The sequence below is a fragment of the Cotesia typhae genome, unplaced genomic scaffold (assembly GCF_013202065.1).
Source record: "Cotesia typhae breed Kobodo isofemale line unplaced genomic scaffold, CoteBio_Ctyphae contig_4, whole genome shotgun sequence".
Lineage (NCBI taxonomy): Eukaryota > Metazoa > Arthropoda > Insecta > Hymenoptera > Braconidae > Cotesia > Cotesia typhae.
Window position 1 is genome coordinate 8,322,882 of NW_027423748.1, and position 17,086 is coordinate 8,339,967.

A 17,086-nucleotide genomic window follows, 5' to 3' on the forward strand; every position below is an offset into this window, starting at 1 on the left:
CAGAAAAACTTTTATTAATTAAATCAAGCTAAATTTTTAAATACTTTTTTAAATTACTTCTATTTTCCTACGCTTATTTACATAGATAAATGCACCACTGGGCATTGTATAGTCTATGACTCCTGGGTTTAATACTTTCATTATTTTTAACGGTCAACCTCGTTTCATTTATTCTCTTTTTTAACAGCTTGTCAAAAATTATTAAATGCTTGTCATATAAATTGTTGTTCTTTGTTAAATGTTAAATCATTGTTCTTTGCTTGTAAGCAATTATTTCATTGCACTTAATTGAGCTTTATGGGAAAATTATTGTCTATTAAATACTAGGTTATAAAAAAATAAATTTTTAATATTATAAAAATTCTAAATATTGATTTTTAGTTTTAAAATTAATTTTTTTCAAAATTTGTAAAAATTATATTTTGAAATTGTTACTTTGGCATTTTTTTTTTTCGAGCGCCTAATTATTAAAATTTACAATATAAACCAAAATTATTTTAATTAAATTAAATTTTTCTTAATTATAAAATTTTTAAATTAAAAATTTACAAAATCAGTTTGAGACTTATAATCCCTATCTTATAGTTCATAAATGAATAACAATAATAATTAATATCTCATTTTGTCTAGTCGTATTTTCATTTATAAACAACGCCTGTCATCCAAAGAATCCTTTATCAGCTTGTTGCCTGGAGCGCTGAATAAAGGTTAGGAATTCCATACCTGGGAAAGGCAAGTGATTTCTCAGAAAACATTTTGAAATGAATTTAATAACAATGTCAGATAGACAAAGTGTCAATAATCGCACTCATAAAAGCAAGAAAAGTTTTTTTTTTTAACTTAATACTTTCACGTTAATTAAACATTTACAATTTAAACTAGAAGAATAATATTTCATAGAAAATGTTCAGTATTTATTTTTCACTAATTTGAGGACTCAAAAATAATTATAGCACTAGGTTGGTTGCCCATTTGTTGCGTTAATGCAAGTTTAAGAGGAGTTTAGCGTGTCGTTTGCTCAAGTTGTTCGTGTTACGAAAATTGTCGCAGTATTAACAACTTCTCGCAATGCAAAAATTAAAGTGTTTAGTACCCAGTAAAAATAAGCACTTGCTAATTTTATAATCATTTTTACTAACCGATTTAGTTTACTAATCACCCTGTTCTTACCTCAGTATACTTTTATAATTTTTTATTAATTTATTCGCATTTAAACAAATTATAATAAAAATTATTATCAAGTCTTTTCTGTTAAAACATAAGAAAAATATTTTATTATAAATTAATATGTTTTAATTAACCTACTACTATATAAAAAAAAATTCCGTAAGCAATTTAACGACATGATATTCGAATGGACAGTAGAATAATTTACCAGGAAAATCAATCATCAATATGAATACCTAATCTCATAAAAATTTGATAAATAATAAATGTCAGAATGATTTATCACAAGTATTACTCGTGACATTTTTACAGCTCCATTTAAAAAATAATTGACATGCTTATTCTGAATTTATCGCTTACATTTGCCACACAAGTTTTTGTACAATATATACCTTCAAAGTTTTCATGAATCACAAAAAATATCCAACATAAAGTTGAGTACTTGTGTATCCAATTTGAGGTAAAAATATAAATATCTCAAATCATTTTTTATGCCATGAAATTTATATTACATAACATAAAATAAACTGATGGGTTTTCAGTTCTCATACAGGTTACTTGTGTATACAACAATAAAATAATATTTATCTAAAATGCAAAGCAGAAATCTTTTTTCTTTATAAAAGCACTCTCACAATCAATAAATATAATCCGAGAGATAATCTGAGATCTGCGGAAGTAGATCGAGTTTAATGATAGAAAATATTTGGATTTTATTTGAATGTAAAAATAATTTCAGTATATAAAGAAAAATATGATATTCCATATGCATATAATAGAAAGCTTTGAGATATGAATTCGCAGAGATTTATTTTGTGAATGTCTGTGATTAGTTCTTAGCAAATGGAGGATTGAAGATCGAGACTAGACTATATCAAGGTTAATAACAAAATATGATAAAAAAAAAAATTAAAAATAAATAAGCAAGATGAATAAATTTTTTTAATGGATTCTCATAGAAATAACTTGATATTAAAGGCACTGAATACACGGCTTACTCATGATAAATTGATCAGAATGTAAGCACGTAGGAAACGACAAAGATTAAAGTGGAAATATGGAAAAGTCACAAGTGGAAATAACTTTAAGAAACTTTGTCCAATTTGATTGGAAATAAAAGTACTTCCGTTATTAATAATATTGTTTTTTATTTAATTTTCTTTTTTTTATAAATATGGAGGAAAATATTCATAAGATGTTTTAACTTCTCGCTAAGAAAATTAATGATTTTCAAAAAAATGGGAAGTTTTTGTTTTTTTTTAATCTTATAAATAATGATTATATTTATAAATTATAAAATTTTTTAATGTACGTGATTTTATTTATGAATTGAAAGTTTATTTTGGTTGAAGTATAAAGAGAAAAAAATAGTTGAGAGGTTTGAGATTAAATTTTTAAAAAAGAAGTTTGGTATAAACTTACGGAGGTTGGAAAGATGGAATAAGATAAATTTACTTAGTAAATGATGTATGAGGCATTGAAGACAGCAAGACGGTGGATTATAGAGAGCAATGCAAGAAAGAGGAGAGACGTCAATCGTCTACGACGATTTCGTCTAAAGAAAACGGAAAGCTTTCATATCTCTGACAAATTTTTCTTATTTTAATGCTGCGCTATCTTCTCAATGTGTTTGAAAAGGTAAAACCGTCGAAGCAAATGCATATAGAGAAATATAAGTAAAAATTTTTTTTACAGAAAAAAATGTATAAGTATATGTATTGATGATATTTACCTCGACATATTCCAATACAGAAAATTTATGTATAGTCGGTATAAATTTCGGAAAAACTACAGGATGCCATTTAGTAATTGAAATAAAAAAATTTTTTTTATTAGATTGTACAAAAGGCTAGTATCTACATAAATGTAGATAAAACTAAGCATGTGGATAATCTTATTTAAAATCACCAGATTCTCAAGGTTTGTAACTTAGTTAAGATCTCTGACAGAGGTTCCGCGAATTTCCATGTTCAAACTAACATAATGTTCGTTTGCGGATAGAGATGAGCTCGACTAAACCAACTAACAACTCTCGGATGATATTCCTTTAAGTTTAGAGGGAATTCAAGATATCCAAATACAAGTTATCTAACTTAATTTTATCACCACTTGTGAAAATTATAAATGCCTTGAATATTTGGAATTATATTCATTTATTTTCAGCCATACATTGATAAAAATTTGACTTGATTTAAGAAAAAAAAATTCTTGAATTAAGTAATTTACTTAACCGAAATAAAAAAATTATTTTATTCAATAATTTTTTTGATTGATTTAAAATTTAAGTAGAGATAAGTTTTCATCAATTTTTAACATGCTAATAAGAACTAATGCTTCTTTTTCTTTTTATCTAACAATTTTTTAAAAATGTTTAAAATATTTTATTTTAGTTTTCAAAATATTTTTTTATGCTGAGATAATTTTGAGCGACCGTTCCAGTATCTCGCACGTGGGTTGGTAGTAAATGAATTGCCTGAAGTACGGTAGAAATACGTGATTTGGATTTATATTAAAAGATGTTTTTGCTAATATCAAAAGTAATAAACTTTAAATTTTTAATAAAAAAAAAAAAAAAAAAATTATTTACAATAACAGCACAAATGATCAAGTACTAAATTTCTAATAATTCTATCAAATGATTATCCACATAATGATCACCAGTTATGTATTATGATAAAAGTTAAGTCTAATACCTGTATAAGTTTATTTGAGTAAGTCTATAATAGCGTTAAATTTTCTCAAACTTCATTCATGCAAGTGTTAATTACGTGATTTAATTTACGTAGGTGTTACGAACATGTCTCGTGCATTGGTTGTATAAAAGCAAACCCATTATATTTCCCACTCGGCGATACAACATTTTACTCCCCGCTCTACACTAGCATACTTTGACAGCCTCATATATTCGGAAATAGAGTTACTTGTGGTACTCACACAGCTTTTCCACCAGTTCCCAACAAATCTAATTTTACAACTTTTTCATGCGTAATATCATGAGCTTTAAACGAGCTTCATCGTCGAAACTGTAAATTTAACAGGTTGACATGCGTGGGTTATATTGTCTGAAAGCAGAGTGACGTTAATTTCATTACTAAATGCAACCTATTCCCATTATATCTTTGATGTGATTATGGCTCATGTTTCTTTTAATAAAATTTTACTTTGTTTAACTTTTGCTCTCACTTTTTTTTAGAATGCCTAGACTGTTTATTCTTTTTTTTTTTTTTTTAAAAAAAAAAAACCTTAATTACTAACTTAACGACTAATGACTAATTACTCATATACCTGTATAAGTTTGTCTTTAAAAAACACTCAGGATTATTTCGATAAATAAAACAAAAATTTCAGGGTAATAAATATTACTTAGACCCAGACTCCCACCCCAACAAGCCTAAAGACACAAACCATTATATGGTCAAGGTTAAATGAGGTTATGGATTAATTTGTCACGAGTCATTTAACTTATTATTACCCTCAAAGTTAGGTTCAATCAGACTTATAATAATTTCATATAATGCATCGACTCATTATTAATTACGCAGCAATTATTGAGCATTTATTATTAATTGCTTATTATTGATGATGTAATAAGTGATTTGAAATTGAGCGTATGACCTAAATCTAATGAAGCTTTGTTCGAATTGAATACAAAGCAAAGCACTCATGGCAATGTTATTAAATATTTCAAAATTAGAAAAATTCAATTGTGTAAAATTTAATAAAATTTCATTTAATGACTTTGAGTTTTTTAAAAAATAACTAAGTTTGTTGTTTGGCAACATGTTGAGGTAATTATCGGTTGAAGAGTAATTAAAAATACACTAGTTATATTTACATACATAATTAACCCTTAAAAATTAATTGAAAAATACAGCTAGTGACTCGACTACCACTCAACATGTCCAGTTGTAAATTAGAGTGCATTAAACGACTCAGTGACACGTTGAAGTGATTGATGATAACGTAATCCTAGATCTCCTAGCCCGAGGACTAGAAACTCGGAAAACACCACTAGAATAAACAAAATATCGATCTTACATCGTGGACAAAAGAAACACACTCTTCTAACTCATCCATCAAGTCGAGGAAATTCTCCATATTTTCTACGTCGCAATATAAAACAATCGTGTAATATATACTAGTGGTCCCCAGGGTAAAATGAGACAGAACGCAAATAAAAGTTTCCCGCAGTAAAACGATTACTTTTATCGCAAAAAGAGCGAATTTGTCTGAGTATTTGTGTCATTAATTTTATTTTAATTTTTTTTGAATAAATTTACTGATCATTTTTTAAATTTTTTCGTTGAAAGATCAAATCATCATCCCTTGATTGTGGTTATATGTATAGCAAGGAAAAAAATCGCTTAAGATAAATGAAAATTTGACTATAAGGCTTGAGAATAAATCTCCAGAAATCTAAACTATAAATCTCAGTCTTTTATTATTTACAGTATTGATAAAAAAAGGTTAAAGTGGAATTTAACCTTGAAAAGAAAAATATATAAGATAGAGAGGATCTTATACTACTAACATCTTTCTATCTACTTTCTTTGGGATTTACTCTGATCACTAGGTATCACCCATGACACTACGGTATCCTTAGAAATTTTTTTTCGCTTCTCTTTTCAGGATTTAGCTACTCTTACTAAATTATACTCCTTTCATACAAAATAAAAAATATATATCCAAGCCGAGTAATATATATATAATCGTATATTTATAATAAATGATTATGAAAAAATTACATCAGAATAGAAAGTAGATTTAAAACATATTCCTTTTTTGTCTAAGTTATTAAAATTTCCATAAATGAACTAGTTTTAAAGATTTTTATACTGAAAGTTTATGTTATAAATATCATTCGAAGTATATGTGTTACTATCATAAAATCTTAAAGTAAAAATACTGATTTCAGACGCTATTTTTGGAATTTTTTTACTTTATTTTAATAAATAAAATATAAAAGCAAAAGTCGTATAATTAAATATTATTAATTATATTTATAATTCAAGTATTTTTTTCATACAGTAGAAAAAATGGTAAATATTCAATATTTTTAATTAAAAGTGTTTTTTTTTATAAGAAATTTTTAAGTTTTTGAACGCGAATTTAATTCGTCTGAATTAGTATTTTTACCCCAATTATTATTATTTTCTTTTTAAACTCATTTCATTATTAAGTTAATTAAAATACAAAAATGTTTTTCAAAAAATTTAATTTTTAATTGCTATTAGAAAAAAAAATCAAATATTATCATTAGTTATCAATCAATCTATACACAGCATTTTCTATAAAATAAATTTCACCATAATAAATATTTTGTGGAGTTTTAACTACTTTTGGTTTGCTCTTAAACATTGTTCCAATTTCTGTGAGGATATATTTAGTTGCTTTTAGGACTAAAAAATTTATACCAAATTGTAATACAAGAGCACCAAATCCTTTATATAAACCTAATGCCCCCTCAGTACTTACAATTGTACGATAACAATCAATAGCTCCACTGTATCCCGTTAAAAGGGGCATAACACTTCGTCCGTTATTAAGATTATCAATAATAGTTCGAGTGCCTTGTAGATGAAGTCGATGTACAATAGTTTCAAGTGGATAAAATATTACGTCTGCTGCACACATAGATATTAATGTTGAATGTAATTCAATATCTTGCATTATTCCTTCAGAAACTATGTCTCGACTATAAGCTCCAGTTCTTTCTTGCAATTTTCTATCTCTTAACCACATCACTCGACTAACAACACTCCTTACAATCAATGCAAATAAATATTTAGCAACTCCATAAGTAACGTGTGGAGTAAGAAGTGCATAAATTGGAATAAGCCTGCCTTTAGATCCTACTTCTAATAATCTAATAGCTCCATCTCGAAATATGTCGAGTACCCCAGGTTTCTCAGATGCTATCTCCGATTGCACTGTTTCTACCAGAGATGCTGAATAAAACGGAGCGACTATTCCAATTGAAACACATTTAAGTAGTAAATGTTGTCCAAAAGCTTTCATAGAGCTCTCTCTGTTGATTTCTTTTGGCCAAGGAGTAAGTTTAGAAATAACATCTTCAACAGCTGCTGATAAACCTCGTACCAACAAAACTGAACCAATACCTTTCGAGAGCGTACTCAAACCTTGCGTTTGATGTAATCTCACTATCACAGGTATCAAGATTATTGGCACTAAGTGGTAAGTTGACGATCTGGGATTTACTTGACATTGTCTTCTTAAAACAATAAAGGGATGAATCAAAAGATTCTCTGTTATTAAACTTACTAAGCCACAGCCAGCTCCTATAGATTTTTTTATTGAAATATCATTGTCAGTTGATACATCTTCAATTATAAGAGGTAATGATGTTTCTAATGGTAATGGTCTTAACATATCACGATTATAATCTTTTTCTGGATCATCTTCAAATTGTTTTGGATCTAGCGGTCTACCTCTGTAAACTCGCTCAGTTCGTTCATAACCTGACATACCTGCCATATTTGTGATGATGTCAAAAATGACTTTAATTTCAATAATTTACTTGAATAATACATTGACTATCAAGTCAAATTTTTTTATTTAATATTCTCACACTTCAGTCAAAATTTATTTCTTCATTAAATTTATATATTTCATATATGTAGCTAGGCTATTAAAAATACTGTGTACCATATCAATAACATTTTCACCGCCGTTCAATGTTTAATGCTAAAAAATATATATCCAAGCCGAGTAATATATATATATAATTCAATAAAAGTATCATCTCATCATTATCTCTTTAATGGAACAAAAAACAAATACTTGAAGTTTTAAAGTGGATTAATTTTACTTTGACGTAAAAAGTAACACTCCGACCAAAAGACTAAAATGTGTACTTTTTTATATCATATTATTTTTTATTAAATTAGTTTAAATATTATATATTTTATCGAAGGAGAGAAAAGTAAAAAGGAGTTCTGCTTCTACTGTGAAAAAAGAAAAAATATAAAATACAGCGAGAAAGAAAAGCAGAAGTAAAGAGAGAAGAGGGATTTCCTACGGTAGAGTAAAAGCCGTAGTTCCCGTATTCCGTACCGTGAAATGAGTGAGTTCTGAGGAGTTCAGGCCAAAGCTGTTTTTTTGTCATGGGTTGAGGGATATTGTAGACAGTATAAGTGTGCTGTCGACTGACAGTACAGTTATATGCCGCAGGAATAGAACAGAGCAGAAGATATATAACAAAAAAAAAGAACGGATGGGAGATCAGGGTGAAATAGAAAGAAAATGTAGGGAAGAAGGTGTTTGTGAGGGTGTAATAGATACTAGGACTCCAGAGAGTTGGCCTACTCTCAAGAAAATACGAGATAGAATATTATTATTTCATCTCCTTTTTTTCTGCGCCATTTTTTAACTTATATTTATTTTTATAACTAGCTGTTAAAATTTTTCCGGACTTTCTGGTAGTCGGATTCAGTCGAGTAAATAAATTGTGACAGGGAAAACTGAACTTCCCATGGTCGTTATCGACCACTTTATTGACGCCACGATAAATGAGGGTTTTCCCTTACCGTTCGATTTTTGACAAGTAGTTCAGACTTGTCACCGGGCGTGCAAATCGAAAGTCCCCAAAAACGAAGCGGGGTTGACAATAGGAAAGTTCGAGAACTCGGAGTCAAGGGTTATAAAAGAGCCGACAAAAGAAACATCGAGGCTTTTTGAGCCAGGCCCTGGAACAAGTAACGCTTTTTGAGCCAGCTCTTGGAACAAGTAACACCTTTTGAGCCAGGCTTTTGAGCCAGTGACGCTTTGAGACAGTGAGGCTTTTGGCAAAACAGTGAGTCAGTGTAGTGCTGTGTAGTAAATTCTGTCATCAAGATCTGGGACCATCAAGAAGGAAGTCAATGGACGATCCGGGATTGTGAACCCTTTACTTGGAGTCAGATAGTTCATTGAAGACGAGAGAGAGAGACCAACCAGCCGCTGATTTCGCCAGTTTCCACCAGGACTTCACTCAACGTTAGGAGAGTTGTAAAAGTTAAGTCAGGTATTATTATTACAATTATTTCAGGCCAAGCTTGAATTTGAAAATTGAGAGGCCGAACTAACTGTAATAAAATTTTGTCAATTAATGATCGCTATTGTCTCAGATGTCACTTTTAATTTAGTAGATTCTTTTATAAGTAAATTATTCATAAACGTCAATTAATTAGTTTGTTACAAGTCTTTTAGTTATGGGAAATTATTTAGTTAAAATTATTTGATTAAGTTGGAATAGTAGAAGCATTTGTGTAATTTAGATAGTCAAGGTCACTTTGGAATATATGCAGTTTGAATATTTAATGAGGCTTGTTAAATTTGTAGAATTTGAAATTTGAAATTTTGTAAAATTTATTCTAGGCCGTTGGGCTGAATTTAATTAATTTAGTAAATTTAGTGAATTAATCTATTGAGAAAATTGTTAATGAATTTAGCTGAGAAATTTTGGTAATGAATTAAATTAGCGAATTTGGTATTGGGTATTAAAGAAATGTTGAGCGTAAAATTCAAGGAATTTAGATAATTAGTAATTCGGATAAAGTGGGTATTAAGTTAGCGTCCGGTGGACGATTTCTGTATGGAATTTAGTGAGTATTTAGAAACGTTGTATAGACGCCCGAATCGGGGGTACAACGGATTAAGTTAGGAAACCGCTGCGTAAACGCCCGAGTCGGGGGCGCAGTCGGGAATAGGTTTTAATCGGTATTCCGTCAGGTTGACGAGGTAAATAATGTTAATTGGTATTCCGTCAGGTTGACGAGGTAATTAATTGGTATTTTATGGTATTCCGTCAGGTTGACGAGGGAAAATTTAGATTTTAAGGTATTCCGTCGGAGTGACGAGGTTCTCACGATTAAGTTAGTTTAAGTTGTAAGAATAATTGGCAAGAGCCAACGTAGGTAAGAGGTTCTCACAATTAAGTTAGTTATAAGGAAATTGTCAAGTTTGTAGATTGATTGAATAAATCATTTTAAATTGTTATAAATAATTTTTTCTCAGTTTTATTTACAGCCTTTCTCGGACTTCTCACGACCCTGTCTTTTCCCTCTCATGCTTCCCCGGTTTCTGGGACACCGTGTCTAAAATCCCAGTGGCGCCCTTTCTAAAGAGGAAAGGGGTAGCTAACTGGATCTGGGCTAAACCCCCCGGTTACAAAATTATGGATAAACAAATCACATTGTCGATTTTTGTTGATAATTTTTGGGCGTTAGAGTATTTTTTATACAGGGTTTGGATTAACAGATACACAGCGTTGTAAAGAAGCTTATTGTGTATATTTCATTACCGGAATTCTATTTTTTTTTTTTCATACCCCTACTTTTAATCTCCTCTTAGTCTTTACGAGCTAATGGTTTTATTTATCTCTCTTCTAAATCTTATTTTGGTTCTGTAAACGCCTTACCTCATAAAGCACTCAAATGTGTCTAAAATTCTATAAAATTTCTGTAAAAAATTGTCTGATCCATTTTATTATTATCACAAAATTTGCATGTATTAAAAATGTCAAAACTCTTAATTTATTACAAATTTCTAATGAATTTCAATTGACATTACCAAAAGCAATTAGTATGCAGAAGAGGTTGTTCGAGCAAAAAAAAGTCATCGTACTTATTTATCTAAAAGTAAAAGTTAACCATAAAAAACAGTAATGAAGCAACTAATATAATAACGGAAACTTAGTATGACGTTAAAACTTTTTACCAACTTCAGTATCTTAGTTACTCTTGAAACTTTATTTTAGCCTTGTCCTCTTGACCCAAACACTGTAACGAGTTGCAGCTTACGACTTGAATCATTATCATTATTCATTTACATCAGCTAGTTTTAAAAAATGAACTTGAATTAATTAATAAATTGCAGATTTCAAACAAGTATAAATGTAAGCTATTGAATGTGAAAAATAATCTGGATTTAAGGATCTAATTTTCCGAAATATATGATCTGATTTTCGTTTAATCCTTATTAGCATTTATATTGCAATCGATTTTACGTACTTCCGTAATAGGGAAAGATATTCAAAGTTCATGAGAAAATATTACAGTGCAAAATTTAAGAGGAACCGCGAAAATAAAATATTTAATCAGACTATTAGAATGAAGAAAACAAATTATTTTTATCCTGTAATTTTTTATTTTAATCACACGATTAATCTCTAGATTAGAGTAAATAACACGAAAATATAGTCAAGTACATGCATGAAACGAAAGTTGATTATAATGAAATATTTTTGGAAAAAATCTCGAAATAATAAAATGGAAATTATTTTTATTGATTGTACGACCAAACACGCATTTATTTCCCTGACATTCTTCTAAAACTCACAATTTAACTTTTGTTCACTGAATTTTGGCTTTCATCCTTCAAAAGTATATTCGTCTTTCGTCTTTCAGTATAAAATTACTTTTATTTCTGGAGTAGCTTTCTTTCAGCAAAAGCTCTGAACAGTAGACTAAAATATTGAATTTAGTCGATAGTTCTGAGTAGTAAAGTATAATAATGAAAGTGAGTGATGGCATGACTCCACTGATACTCAAATTTATTTATGATTTGAGTAAAAGAGTAAAAAACTCGATAACAAATTGAATGATTGGTTACGAAATTAAAAACCTTTAAAAATAAAATGTCTATGCAAGCGAGCTATCAACTAACTTTCAACCGTAGATAACTTTTTAATGTCTCTAAAAGCAAACCCGTTATCATTTTCATGATCAAATTTATCACTAAAAATATATCGAGTTATTTCCAGCCGAATATTGATATGAAAACAAATATTTACAAATTTTGTTTATTAAATAAAGTTTAAAAGAGTCGTATGTGATGTTTGTTGTTTTAGTGGCTAAAGGAATAAATTATTTTATTTTTGTATTATTCGTGGGCAAAATCGATCAAGTTAACCCCTCATACTCATTGTCAGACTCGAAAGTCACTAGGCATTCTGTACGCACGACTAATTCTCAAGAGAATGAGGGCGATAATAATTTGTAATAATTATTGATGACTCAGTTATGGTAACCATTCATTTTTTTGCATTTGAAATTAATTTAAAAAAAAATTTATTTTGATTCAAACAAAACATTTTGAGTTCAAAATTTTTCTTAATTGATTTACGATAATAAAATTCTTCAAAATGTTTTCTGTAGTTCAAGATTTTTTCTTTTGAATTAATTTTCTATTTATTAATTTTTTAAAAAAATTTTAAATTACAAATTTTCAAGTAAGATTTGCATAGAATATTTTACGTAAGAAATTGGGCCTATCAAAATAATGTTACACACAATTATCAAATGCTCGCATGGATAACCGCTCATTGAATTAAAATTCTCATGAGAACGGTCTGTGTAAATTATTATTAAAAATAAAGAACATTCATTTACAGCGATGGTCTGTATATTTATTCGTTAAATCTCTTTTCATGATTCAATTGTCGCTTCTCACTCTGTGGTATGCATTTCAATTTGCATATAGTAGGTGTACGCAAGCATCGATGTACGCCACTGGTTTATTTCACATAAGTCTCATGCATTTTCATCAATTATTCAGAGCACCGATCCATTTATTTATTTTCTTCATTCATCCTATATAATAGAACCCGCTGAATAGGCTGAATAGACAAAATCTAATTGGCGGTAATCAATTGATGTGTCTCATTAAAAAATTTGTGGCGAGCTTCAAAGGTGAATTACTATAAACACATGGATAAAAACGGAAAAACTTTAGAAAAACTGCAAAAACCTACGCTCGAGCAAACATAAGCATTTTTCATAATAACGAAGACATATGTGCAGAAAAATAAAGTGTAATGTGACAGATAAATTATTCTCGTAAAACCCTTGAATTTTTTGATGAGATCATCATATTTCTCGCAGAAAGCGTTGCGCCTCTTAAATGGTAGACTTATGCATGCCTGATGTTACCTATTTTTTATTTTATTATTTTTATTATGGATAAGGGTCGTGCCGAAACGCTACCACCTGACTTGATTATAAAATGATCGCTTATAAAATGAATAAAATTCAAATAAAAAAATATAACTCTATAAGAAAATTTTATTTAGCCTCTTTGTAAAAAGTGAATTTTAGATAAATTTTTTAAAGAAAAAAAGGTGGATGAAAGGTTTTTGAGGTAATGCATAAGCGATCTGAGAAAAAAGCTAAAAAGTTTTACAATCTTCGTCAGGTGACTGGAAAGAGGTTCGAAAAAAAAAAAATTTCGTGTAAGAGAATATTTATAAAGTAATTCTATTAGTTAAACTAATTTATTCTGAAGAAACAGAACTGAGCAAGACAAAAAAGTAATTATATAAAAATTCATAAATTTAAGAAATCTAGAAATATAAATATAGATTTCAAATTAACAAAGGTATAGAGACTATTATAGCTTGCGCAGTCTATTCTGCGGCTATAATTTATCACTTATTAACTGGTTATACAATTCGGTCGTATTTTGCATACTCACAGTGTGGTAATAAAAACAGAAATGAAACGTTATTGATGAAATATTTAAAAATGATTGATTTCACACTAGATATTCACGCAAAAACTGTCAGTTTGTGTTAATTGCTCACGTTATGCGGTACCGTTAAAAAATAGATAAATAAAATAGTTTATATATAATGAAAATAAACGAATAAAATAGGAAGTGTAGAGTGAAAAATAGCCGGATGAGGTAAAATGGAAAATAAAATGAAAGAAAATAAAAACAGTCTCGAGGGAAACGAGAACGTAAAAATATATACGTGAAATAGTTTGGTATACAGCTACTGGAGACTCGCGGCGGTTAACCAAATGTCTGTACAAGCTGTTGATTTTCCCAGTTCCCGTTTCCAAATTCTCCTGTATAAAACAGTACCACACCCTTATCAATTTCCTCGACAGTAATAAAAAAGTTCTATTCTTCTTCTATTATTTATTGCATTTCATGAATGTGCACATGTTATTTTTTGTTTGAACAATAACATCAAACGAACAATTGCACTCGATTAAATTATGATTCAAAAATTTGAAAAAAGGTATATTAAATTATATATATAGAGATAATATGATTTTCATTATTATTTTAAAGGCGCCTACGGACTTTGATAAAATAATATTATCTGTTATAAAATAAACCGTGTAGATGATACGAGCTATTTTCTTTTGGAAAGAACAAAGCTGACTCTAGTCTCGGTACATAGCTTAATCGCATCTAGTATCTTTCATTATCTTTGTGAGACAATATGTATTACAAAATTAATTATGTACATAAAAGCAGTTTAATTAATATTACCGAGTTTTTTAACGAAATTTTTAATCAGAGGACACATAATATTATTAAATATACTAAAAAGTACTAATTTTTCAAAAAATTTTAACCTTCACACAATCTAAAAAAATAAAAAACTATTTTTTGAAAGATTCATAATTTGATATTAGTCATTTTTGGAACTGTATAATATGTAAGATGTAAATTAGTGTTCTGTATAAAAAGTAAAACGAACCGAATAAACAGATTTGTTGCATAACTGAAGTGAAATATGATCCAGAAAAGTTTTCTCCCCTGAAGCTAATTTGACGTTAAAAAAATACGAGGTCGGAGGAATGTAAAATGGAGTTGATCCAAGTCACGTTTTGCTAGTGACAGACTGTTAAAACACAAGAAAATTGTTAAGTTGGGATTTTACGTTTTATATTCCGTCTTATTTGATGACAGGTTGACATCAAACAAATATTTTGATGATTTATAACATACCGACCTACTCATTCATTTTCTCAAAGCATATGTTCATACAACGTGCTTTTCCCTGGCTTGTTTTCCGTGCATACTACACTAGCTGAATTTATACACTTACACACTCACACACATGGCTTACACAATCAATTCGAAAACTTCTCACATTTACAATTCCATTATACCGCCATATATTCACGAATTAAAATGCATTCATTTTCTCGACGTTTCTACGATTTTATAAATTTATAATTTATTCAATATTTATTTGTCAAATTCACCCAAATAATTATTTCAAATCTCGAACATTTAAATTATTTCTCGATACTATTTTCATTGAATATTCATTTCAAAGAGATAGAAAATTGAAAATTCTGGTACTTTTTATATATTTTTTACGGCATAAATAATTTTAAAAAATTCATTCGTTTTTTTGATTATACAAATGAAATATTTTATTGCATTTGTGTATTGAACGCACATATGACAAAAAGATTATAAACTCAAAATCAGAGGAAAATGTATGCCGAAAGTTAAACTGCATTTTAAAGTGAATCGCTCAGTAATTTCAGATCCTTACAGAAACATGAATATGTATCTCAAGCTCTGGAGAATTAATAGCGCCTCGGCTTAGAAACTCTCTGCTTCTATTAAGCGAAAGGATTTGGTATTTCGTCGGGATGTGAATAATGTTTTTTATAAAAAAATCGACTTATCTATTGTCCTAAATATACTGGCTACTTAAAAACTTTGAGTTCTATGCGTTTAGATAATTAACAAAAGTTTAACCTCACAATCGGAAGATATTTTTAATTTCTCTTTTTAAATTTTTTATTAAATTATAAAATTTCCTAAGTGATTGTACGAATTTTATATTCTAACAAATCCGATTAAATTTTTTTCTATCATTTAGTCTTACTTCTCTTTTTTACTTGCAATTACCTTCATTGTAATCATTGACGTACAGTTACAAATGAAGAATTTAATAAATTAAGGAAGCATTTTATGAAGCAAGCTAATTACTCTATTCAAAGCTTTGAGTATTTCAAAATTTATTCACGAATAAAAATGAAACAACTGGCATTAAAATAAAGATTAATATATTTCTTGTAAAGTTTAGTTTAGTATGCACTCATTAATTTAGCAATTAATTTTTTGTATCAATTTAATATAAAGAAATAAAATACTTTAATGGACGTTATTATCCAATTGTTTACTATTGATTTGCTTTGTAAAATTAACAAATCAAATCTACACTTCACAAAGCAAAAACTGGCTCTGATTAACAATCAAACGAGAATGTGGAATGTTTATGACAGCGATTAATAAATATTTTTTCATATTTACAAAGCATGAAAATGTCAAAATTTGAGTTAAAAGCACAAAGTTTATTACAAATGAAATATTTAGAGAAATAACATAAAAATAAGCTGACTCATGCTCGAACATTTATCCGACAAATAGGCTTTGGTGATCGATTGCCAGTGAGTAGCTACCGGTCACTGGTCACTGGTAACTATTTATATAAACTAACGACAGCCAGTAAAAATTTTCGTAACAGTATATCAAGTTGAAACTATTGAGTCCGACAATTCAAGTAGAAAGAGAATCACTAACCTCAGACCCCTATTCAAACGGGTCTTTTTATTTTTTCTCTTTCCTTACATTCTCTATCGGTCTCTTTTCAATCTATACTCAGCTGAAATTTATTCCATTGCGAACAAACTGGAAAGTTTTTCATCTCTCCTACACACCAACTCATCCCTTTTATTTCCTTTTTTACTTTTCCTCATTTTATTTTTCTTTCCCATCTTACTCCACACGATCGGAAACTCTGACCTCAACTTTTCCGATATTCACCGCTTTTTTTCCGGAGAAAATCTCTTTTTTGTCGCTTGAAAAATACTCAGCTCATTAAATCCATGAAAAAAAAATTAATTGAACGAATTAAATCCAAATAAATAAATTTTCATGCCCCACACATTTCTATCCCGCAAAATATCTATTTTTTTATTGTGAATTAAATTGACGTAAAAAATTACATTTGATAAATTGAATAAAATTTTAATTTCAAATTTATTGAATTTTATCCTCTTTCTACAAATTTTATTTAAATAATAATTTTATATTATTAAAACAAATGTTAATGCTGATGTTTTCTTTTTTATTTAATACTACTGTGTAAAAAATTTTTTTT

At 28.7% G+C, this 17,086-nt stretch overlaps 1 protein-coding gene and 1 pseudogene across 1 annotated transcript in view; both read right to left on the reverse strand.

Moving 5' to 3' along the window:
* LOC141527202 (uncharacterized) overlaps nt 1–17,086 on the reverse strand; it is a 58,436-nt gene that overhangs the window by 29,202 nt on the left and 12,148 nt on the right. The gene's annotated exons all lie outside the window — the stretch shown is intronic.
* On the reverse strand, nt 6,424–7,727 carry LOC141527639 (mitochondrial outer membrane protein SLC25A46 pseudogene; annotated as a pseudogene).